Below are 9,798 nucleotides of genomic sequence, written 5' to 3'. Positions count from 1 at the left end.
AGTCAGGATCTGGGCCCTGCGTTCCAAGCTAGCCCCTCGAGTCTCTTTTCCCAACAGCTTTTCCAGAATCGAAGCTCTCAAACAACAAGGAGATGCCTTTTCAACGATCGCTCCCTCTCCACTTGCAAGCCCGCATTCGCGCCCTCCTCAAGAGGGCTCCGCTTGGTCCACCCCCAATGATGCACTGGGCTTTCTCAACAGACACACCCAAAGAGTGGATGTAGACAACTTGAGACCTGACCCTCGAGGTAAGCCCATGGTTATAGGTGAAAAAGATTGAGAAGGATCTTCAGACCAGGTGAAAAAGATTGAGAAGGATCTTCAGACCAGGGCCGTTATAGGCCTCATTGTTGGACCCCATCCCCCGGTTGAGGTCTTGAGAGCTTGGGTGAGGAGCGAGTGGGGTAGTCGAAGGGGTGGGAGGCTAAAAGCATTCAAGACCTTCCGAGAAATCACTACCTTTTTATGTTCAAATCCTCTAAAATGGACTTTGATACCATTAGTATTGGCCTTTGGGTCATAAGAGCTTCCCCACTGTGTTTGTTCAAATGGTCAAAAACCTTCAACCCTGATAAATCAGCCCTAGATAATTATCTGGTATGGGTAGAACTTCCTAACTTGCCCCTTCACTTCCACCATCACCTTAGGATGATAAGAGAAAGTCAAGGAAGGGTTATAGGAGGAAAACCTTAGAGGGACTTTAACCCTTCATGGCACCCACAAATGTTGATCGAGATGGATCTATCCAAGCCTCTGCCAAAGTCCATAAAAATTGCTACAGACGAGGGTGATTCTATGGAGCAACCAATTGTCTTCAAATACCTGCCAAATGCATGTTTTCATTGTGGAGGTTCTTGACATTTTGTAAGGGAATTCCCTATAAGGTTCCTGCCACCCCCAAGCGCAAAAGACTTCCTCTGACAAGGAGGAAACCCCAAAATAAAAGAACCAGAGGTCATGTACTAACCCTTCCCCTTCCTCATCTAACCCCAACAGGAATGGCGGTGACACGGGAAGGAGGCCAACATGCATAAGCAGAGGAATTAGAACAGAACAGATTCGCTCTGCTTGTTGAGGTTCCCAAGTGAGTAGACTCTGAAGTTCCCCGAATCTGAGTTAGAATCGGACAGTGAAGAAATTACTGCCACCCCTAAGGATATATTGGTAGAAGAAAGAGAAGAACCAAACCAATTGCAAGTGGAAGTCAGGACCAAAAGCTTTAACCGGGTCTCTCAAGCACCATTGCAAGAAGTTAAAGCTAACCTCCCCCCAGAGATGATGGAAATCTAGAAAGTTAACAAGAGGTCTCATGAGGCAGTTGCTAGAACCCCCACAAGATCTCAACAGAGCAAGGGAAAGAAAAAAACTAACCGATGAGAATAGTTTCATGGAATGTGAAGGGGATCTCTGACCCCACGAAATCAAAAAAGATATATAACTGGCTCAAGGGAAAGTCAGTGGACATTTGTGATTTACAGGAAATCAAGGTGGAAGGAGACGATCAGACCAGGAGACTCAAAGAGGCACACCCAGATTTGGTATGGATCACCTCTTCTCACTCAAGAGGGTTAGGGGGTACTGTTGTTGGGATAAAGAAGGAACTTGCCGCTAGAGTTGCCACCAACAGGAGTCACCAATTCTGGTGTTCAATACACCTTCCTTTCACCCTCAATTGTGAACTTATTTCGGTGTATGCAAGGGGGACTGCCTCTAATAGGGCACAGATCTTGGAAGAAATCTCGGCTATCCATGGGTATGTTATCCTCCTTGGGGATTTTAACATGGTGGAAACCCTGGAGGACAGGTTTCTCTATTTAGGCAACCTTTGCAGGGCACCAAAAAAGACAAGTGGGAAGAGTGCAAAGGGCAACTTGACCTCTGGGATGCAGGCATTGAAGTATGTTCTACTTGGCAGAACTATAGCAAGGGTCACCTTGCCAGAAAAGCAAGACTAGATAGATGTTATTTCTCTTTTTTAGTAGCCAACCAATACAATAGGGTCAAGGCTAGACCCAAGTTTACTTCTTGTGCATCTGATCACTACCCATTGCTGATCACTTGTGATGACAAAGCATCCAAAATCAGAAACAACTGATTTCACACAGATCCCTAGCTCTTCTCCCTCCCTGATGTACATACTAGAATTGCAGAGATCTGGACCAATGCTTTCTCCAATAAAGGTACCCCTGCTAAAAATTGGAGCAAAGCTGTAAAAGACTCTCAAAAGTTCCTAATAGTCACAAGGAAGGAAGTTATTCTGGCCAGGAAGAAGAGGAAGGAAAAAAACTATGAGGAGCTTGGTGTGCTGGAGGACTCTCAGACCACTGATGCCTCGATCCAAAGTCAAATTTCAACACTCAGAAGTCAGATGAGAGTTGAGGAGGACATGGCAATTCAACACACTAGACTGTTTTTTAAAGAGTGGTGGGTTGGGAAAGCAGACATACCTTCTAACGAAAGTTTCAAAAGTCTGAGAAAAAATAATGCTAGGGATTTCATTCCACTCCTTACCACTGACCTAGGGAGTGCATCCTCAGATACTCGAAATCTGGAACTAGTCAAACTTCATTTTGAGAATCTTTTTAGCCCCAAAGAAGCCATGAATGAGGAGATTGCTGCCAACAAAGGTCATATGGAAGTACAAGAATAGAGTCATTCCCAAAGAAGAAGTGCCTCTGATTGATTCCCCCCTTAGTACATATGATTTAAAATCAGCTATTGAAGCCTTAAAACCCAACAAGACTCCTGGGTTAGATGGGCTACCTTCGGAATTCTTCCAATGATACAAAGAAGTGCTCACTCCCATTCTGCTCAAGGTTTGGGAAGAAGCAATAAAATTCAGGGCTCTCCCAACCTTATCAACACTCGGGTCATCAAACTTCTCCACAAGAGAGGACCCAAAGAGGACTTGAGAAATTGGAGGCCTTTGACATGTTAACTACTGGCTACAAAATTTTTGCCAAGGCCATAGCCAATAGGATTTCAATTCACCTCTGAAGAGCAAAAGGGGTTTATCAAGGGTAGAAGGAATCTTGAGGCTGTCATATCACTGTGGGAGGGCATAGAGCATGCTAAAGAGACCAATCAAGATTATGTGTTTGTCAAAGTAGACTATGATAAAGCATATGACAGGCTTGAGTGGTCCTTCATTCTGGACAGTTTGGTCCACATGGGATTTGGAGAGAATCTGGTCAACTTTGTCAGAACACTCTTTGGAAACACCCATGCCAAATTTGCTATTAATGGCATGCTATCAAAAGCCTTTATCCTCAGCAAATCAGTTAGACAAGGGTGCCCTCTGGCCCTCTTCTTTTTGCAGTGGCTGGGGATGGCCTAAATTTCTTGGTGAAAGGGTGGATGGCAGAAAAACTTATAGAGGACATCTCCCTCCCTAACTCTAATAAGCAACAATGCCTATCCCAATTTGAAGATGACACAAATGGTTTGGTTAAGAATAAAGAGCAATCTCTTAGGAACTTTTGGAAAGCCATCACCATTTTTTGCTTAGCATCAGGCTCTAGGGTAAACCACTCCAAAACATGAGTTAGAGCCTTCATCTCACCTATCCCTAAGTGGATGGCACACCAGGGTTGTAAAGTTATCCCTGAGTGGCAAGTTTTTAGATTACTGGGCATCCCATTTGGATTTGGAGTCTCAATGAAACAAAGATGGGACTGGGTGCTAAAAAGGTTCAAAGGAAAATTGAATAGATGGCTAGGGTTCCAAGCCAAAATTTCAGGCAGGGTTTTGGTGATTAATCATTTTATGGTTGCTTACCTTTTGTACTTTCTCAACTTTTGGAGACCCCCAGACTCCCACCTAAGTGATATGATTAAAATTTGTAGGAATTGTTTATGGGTAGGGGACCCTTTTAAGAAGTGGGTTGCTAAGGTGAAATGGGACATATGCATTCTCCCTAAGAAGTTGGAGGTCTTGGTGTTAGAAATATCAAAGCATGGACAAACAAACTGGCCATCATGACAGTGACCAGGGCCCTTGATCAACCTGAAGCCGAATGGGCCTATTTACTGTTCAAGAAGTTGAAGGAATTTCACATCAAAGGACAAAAGAGTTGGAGCAAGCTCCCTTGGGTCTCTATATTCTTTGGGCCACAGGAGATTACTCTTGTAGGCTTTTCATTACTCAAGTCAGTTTGGCGGGCATGGGAGAGAGGTAGGCCCTACTTGGAATTCAGCTAGGCAAACTTTCAGGATCAAGGGATAAGAAAAGAAGAGTCTATTTGGTGGGCTAGGGAACCCATCCCTAAAATTACCCAACCTCAAGCCAGAACAACTAGGGGAATCCACTACAAGGGGTTTAGAACATGGGAGGATCTCTGGAACAGAACAACTAACAAAACAACTAACTCTTGGCTATCCACTGACCAGCTAATCAAGACAGGCCAATTGCAACCTTGGGAGGTGCAACTGTTGGAAAGAAGGATTCTACAATTCCCCAAGGACCTGCAATGGATTTTTGATTCCTTTGTTCTCACTTCTTCCAAGAATGTCAGATGGAAAAGTGGTGTAGCTCTCACAAACCCCCCTAACTTCACTTCCGAGTTGGTCCCCCCCCTTCACATTACTCTAAATAAGAGATGGAATGTTGGGCTGGACATGAATCAATGGAAGCACAAGTTTCAAGCCATTTGGAACAGAAGTATTCAGCCTAAACAATCTATGCTTCTTTGGCTCATCCTGCATAGAGCACTTTGGACAGAGGACAGAAGTAGAAAAGACAACCAGAGTGATGGGATGTGTGCCAAATGCAGAAGAGCAGTGGAAGACATCCCTCACCTATTTCTTAATTGCCAAACCAATTACCCTATCCTTCAGCCTCTTCTCAACACGTTGGGATTTCAGATTAGTTGGAAGCAGCTATTGTTAGGGGACTCAATTAGGTTACTATTAGAATTTTGAAATAGATTTAGGGAAGAGTTCTTGTGGGTCATATGGAGGCTTAGAAATTCCTACATATTTGTTGCTAATTTCCAAGGACCAAGTTTGAAGATATTGTTTTTAGAATGTTTTGTACAGGATACCAATCTCAAACTGGACAAAATCAGGATTTACAGGCACAAGACTTCAGTACTCAGAGACTCATTGGAGTACTACTATGAATGAAGAGCTGCACGAACACCTGATAGACAATGGGACAGGGTATGTCATCCAAGACTGGCTGCAAGAGATGAATGATGACATTCACCAGCTGGCTAGGAGATTTGAAGAAGCCCAGAAGTTTTCCCTCAGACTTCAAAATGGAATAGATAACTTGTGAATGTTTTAAGGCTGCGTTCACATTCGGCGGCGGAAAGAATTGGAAAAGCTTGTAAGCTTGTAAACCAACAAGAAAGTGCCATGTGGACCTTGCTGTTCACATAGGACAGTGAAAAAGTGAAGATGGAGAGTGCCACATCGTGGAAGAGAAAAAGGGCATTTGTTCCTACCCCCCCCCCCCCCCCCCCCCCGCCCTCGGAAGTTCTTTCTTCCACTCTCCACCTTGGCAAAAAGTGCCATGTTGGCACCAATCACATTAAACTAAACCTCCCACCCTTTTGTCCACACTTGTCTCCTCCTATTTCTTCCATCGCCTCCCAGCGTTCACATAAGACGGTGGTAGAAAATTGCCTCACATTTTCCTCCGCCAACAATGTGAACACATGGCCGATGGAAGAGAACGTTTGCAAGCTTCTCCACCCAGAAGAGCTCATAAAGTGTCATGTTTTCTGCCGCCTCGATGTGAACCCAGCCTAGGCGGAAGAGAAATGCAAAGGGGCGTCGATGCTTCATGGCGAAATTTGATTAGTTGGAGTTGAAGCACTCTTCCGCTGGGCCCTCCATTTTTCTTCCGACCCCCCCCCCCGAAAGAGTTGATGGCCTCTCTCAGTCCCCTTCACTTTTTCACTTATTCTCCTCCACACTGTTCACACCAGGTGGCGGCAAATTTACAAAGGCTTGTTTCTTCCGCCGGTTCAATGTGAACCCGACCTAAGTATGTGTAGCCTCTCAAGACCTTTTGGAAGATGTCTCCTTAATATTCTTATATTGTTTTTGTTTTTATGTTTTAAATCACACAAACCTTTTCTTAAGTGCATAGCGGCTCATCACCAGCTACAGAGCTTTGGGTTCTCGACGAGCAGCAGCGCAGCAGCTGGGGAGGACTTGGACTCGTCATGGAAGGACTTCTTCAGGGATTGGGACAATCGCAACAGCAAGCGAGCCCCCAGGCAGCCCGATTTCAAGCACCTAATGGATGGATAGCCCTAGCAATCCATCTTGGGTCAGCAACGAGCTTGTCAGGCATGGATTCGCAATTGAGCAGTGCATTCAAATGGCATCCCCTTCCCACACTTTTCTGCCCACACTTTGGGCGTGCGGTAAGAATAAGGATTTGTCCAGAGGCACCAGCATACATAACGAGCTTCAGAGAAGGGGGTTAGCTGAGAAAATGTACGCAGATGTAACTATGTATGCAAAGTGCGGTGAGCTGCAGAAAGCTCAAGCATTACTTCACATGCACAACAGCAGTAGTGTTATTCCGTGGACAGACTAATAGCAAGCTATGCTCGAGAGGGGCAGGGCCAAAATGCCTTACACTGTTTGAACAAATGAGACAGGAGGGCATCCCTCCTGATGCAGTGACATGTTCATGCGTCTTGAAAGCCTGTGCTCTGATAGGAGCCATCGACAAGGGAAAGGAATTTCACTAGGAGATTTCAAGGCAGGGGTTGCTGGAGCATAATGTAGTACTTGGTACTGCTCTTTTGGACATGTACGCTAAATATGGTGATCTTTCCCAGGCACATAGTGTCTTAGAGAAGCTCCCTTCCCGCGATGTTGTCTCTTGGAGTGCATTGATTGCGGGATATGCTCAGAAGGAGGAAGGCTGCCAGGCGCTAGACTCCTTCGTACAAAGGGCAACGCGAAGGCATCGTTCCAAATGCCGTGACATATGTGTCCATTTTGAAAGCTTGTGCTGTCATTGGAGCCCTTGATAAGGGAAAGAAAATCCATGATGAGATTTTGAGGCAGGGTCTGTTGTCACAGAATACAGTACTGGGTAACGCCCTCGTGGACATGTATGCCAAGTGTGGTGCTCTTCCCCAAGCGCACATTGTCTTAGAGAGGCTCTCGTCTCGTGATGTGGTCTCATGGAGCGCTCTGATCACAGGTTATGTTTAAGAGGGACAAGGCCAAGAGGCTTTCAAATGTTTTGAGCAAATGCAGCGTGAGGGCATCGCTCTAGATGCAACGACCTATTTATGCATCCTTAAAGCGTGTGCTGTGATCGGAGCTGTCGATAAAGGTAAGCAAATTCATCAAGAGATTTTGAGGAAGGGGTTACTTGAACATGACATAGTGTTGGGTAATGCTCTTGTGGATATGTATGCCAAGTGTGGAGCTCTTTCTTAGGCACGAAGTGCCCTAGAAAAGCTCCGCTTTCGCGACGTTGTCTCCTGGAGTGCTTTGATCACAGGCCAACATGCTCTGGATTGTTTTGAAGGAATGCAGCGTGAGGGCATCCGCCCGAATTCAGTGACCTATATGTCTCTCCTCCAAGCATGTGCCCTAATTGGAGCTATTGACAAGGGAAAGAAAATTCATGATCAGGTTTCTAGGCAGGGATTACTGGAGCATGATATATTACTTGGTGGTGCTCTTGTGGACATGTATGCCAAGTGTGGTGCTCTGTCCCAGGCCCAAAAGCTCCCTTTTCATGACGTCATCTCCTGGAGTGCTTGGATCGCAGGATATGCACAAAAAGGTCAAGGTAAGCAAGCACTAAAATGCTTTGAAGAAATGCAAAGGGAGGGCATCCCTCCAGATTTAGTGACGTTTCTTTGCCTGCTAAACTTGTGTAATCATCAAGGTCTGGTTGAGAAGGCCCAAGAGTTTTTTGATAATATGGGAGCAACCTATGGTTTGGTGAAACCGGCCCATGCGGCGGTAGGCTTTGGCTTTCACCCGAAACTCTTTACTTTAGACGCACACAAAGAGAACATGCAGAGGAAACCTGCGACGGGAATTAACACTTAAGTACACACACGGCTCGGAAGCTAGAATGCTCCAAGCGTATGTCGACAACCTGTAGGCCCCAAAATCGGCGCCCCTTTCAATATTTCTTTGTTCTTTAGGAGGGTAAATTATAAAGACGAGTCCTAGGAATCTTTCACCTGTATCTAGTTAGATACCATCTGTTTTGGCCAAATTTCGGCAGCACAACAGTCCCAAAACGTGCGCAAAACCAATTCCCCTGCTCGAACTCACTTGCATTGGCGTATATCCTTTGATTCTTGCCCAAAAACAATAAATTCAGCACGTATTTATTGGTTTTTGCTCTGTTTTCAGTCCCAAACAATCCCCTAACTGTCCTCTGCCAGTGGAACACGATTCCCAATGGTTCTGACGTCTATATATATGAAAAGCTGTTAATTTACAGCGCATACACAACGCAGAATTTGCACTTGTACCGTGAGGTTATGACCCTCGCCAGTGTCTGCTTTGGAGTAGCTGCTAGCTACCACTGTTTCTGCTCAAGGAGACTCTTGTTTCATCACAAAAGCATGAACCCACACAGTTGTACATGAGTCAAATGAAGAGCTCTCTTGTGGACATCACATAACTACACGTAGAGGAGAGAGAGCAGTGTGTAGCATGCAAGGCATCACTCCTAGCATCACACTATACATAAGAGGGAAAGAAAGCACTCCATAGCTCTTAGTTTGTGAACAAGTTCTCAATGAAGCATCCCCCAGTATAAATCGAGTGTCCCCTCTTCTGCGCTTGACGTGTAATGCATTTGTGAACAAATAGATACAAAAAGGGAAAGATTTCCATGGTTGTCAAAACACATTCGTATCGTTGAAAATGCAACATAACAGCCTTGTAAGCACATATCTGATGTTTTGCAATGTTGAAAATGAGCTCCTTGGTCTCGGGTAAAGTCATGGGAAGCTCAAAAATGAAGAGAGATGGTTGAAAGTCAGAGTTCTCAACCTCCAAAACTACTCCAAAAAGTCAGTTACGAGTTCTGTTCTCCCAAACTTGGTAAATTGGTCAAAAAGTGTCACTTGGCACTCATGTATGGAATTTCTCTGCATTGGGCTTCCTGCTTGAAAATCTCACAATTGATGTATCAGTTGACTTTATAGCAGAGTAATAAAATGTTTTTCTTGTCATTTTGAAGCTAATGATTCGAATAGATTTTGTGGCCCAAAATAGCAGTTTCCTAAATTTTAAGAGATGCTTTCATTGGACTTCCACTGGTTATCTGACAATCAATCCCCACTGGGATCGCATCCAAAAATGTAATGTAGCCCAGTAATACTTTTGTCATTTTCATCTATTACATTGAATTCATATGTATATATGATGTGCTAGCTCTATCAATATCCCTTCCTTGCACACGTTGTCGTGCTGTGACACGTACATAGTGGGAACGCATGCTACAATATCTATCTTGTAACTTTTTAGATACATAATTATCTTTCCTATAATGTACATATGCATATTTAAGTATAATAATAAGCTTTCTATCTCATCCTATTATTTTTCTCAAGGGTAACCTATTCTTACTTTACCATTAGAAAATACTATGGAAAAAGCTCAATAGCTCCGCCTCTTTAACTTGGGGCAAAAAACATTGATTTTTTATTTCTACTATCTCATTATCATCTCACACCTTAGCTAGATCCTCTATCTAGGGTAAACTCCAATCTATATATATTCTATGTATTTTTTATACTTTTCTTATATTTCTTTTTAAATAGCTACTAGTATTGGGACACTAGGTGGCATG

The 9,798-nt window shown here is 44.1% G+C and overlaps 1 pseudogene; it reads left to right on the top strand.

The window, feature by feature from the left end:
• Positions 1 to 5,993: 5,993 nt before the first annotated feature.
• LOC147453195 (pentatricopeptide repeat-containing protein At4g18520, chloroplastic-like) lies at positions 5,994 to 9,178 on the top strand (annotated as a pseudogene).
• Positions 9,179 to 9,798: the final 620 nt, after the last annotated feature.

The sequence above is a fragment of the Adiantum capillus-veneris genome, chromosome 8 (assembly GCF_014529385.1).
Source record: "Adiantum capillus-veneris isolate H3 chromosome 8, ASM1452938v2, whole genome shotgun sequence".
In the NCBI taxonomy this organism is placed as follows: Eukaryota; Viridiplantae; Streptophyta; class Polypodiopsida; order Polypodiales; family Pteridaceae; genus Adiantum; species Adiantum capillus-veneris.
This window is presented reverse-complemented; position numbering and strand designations above follow the sequence as displayed.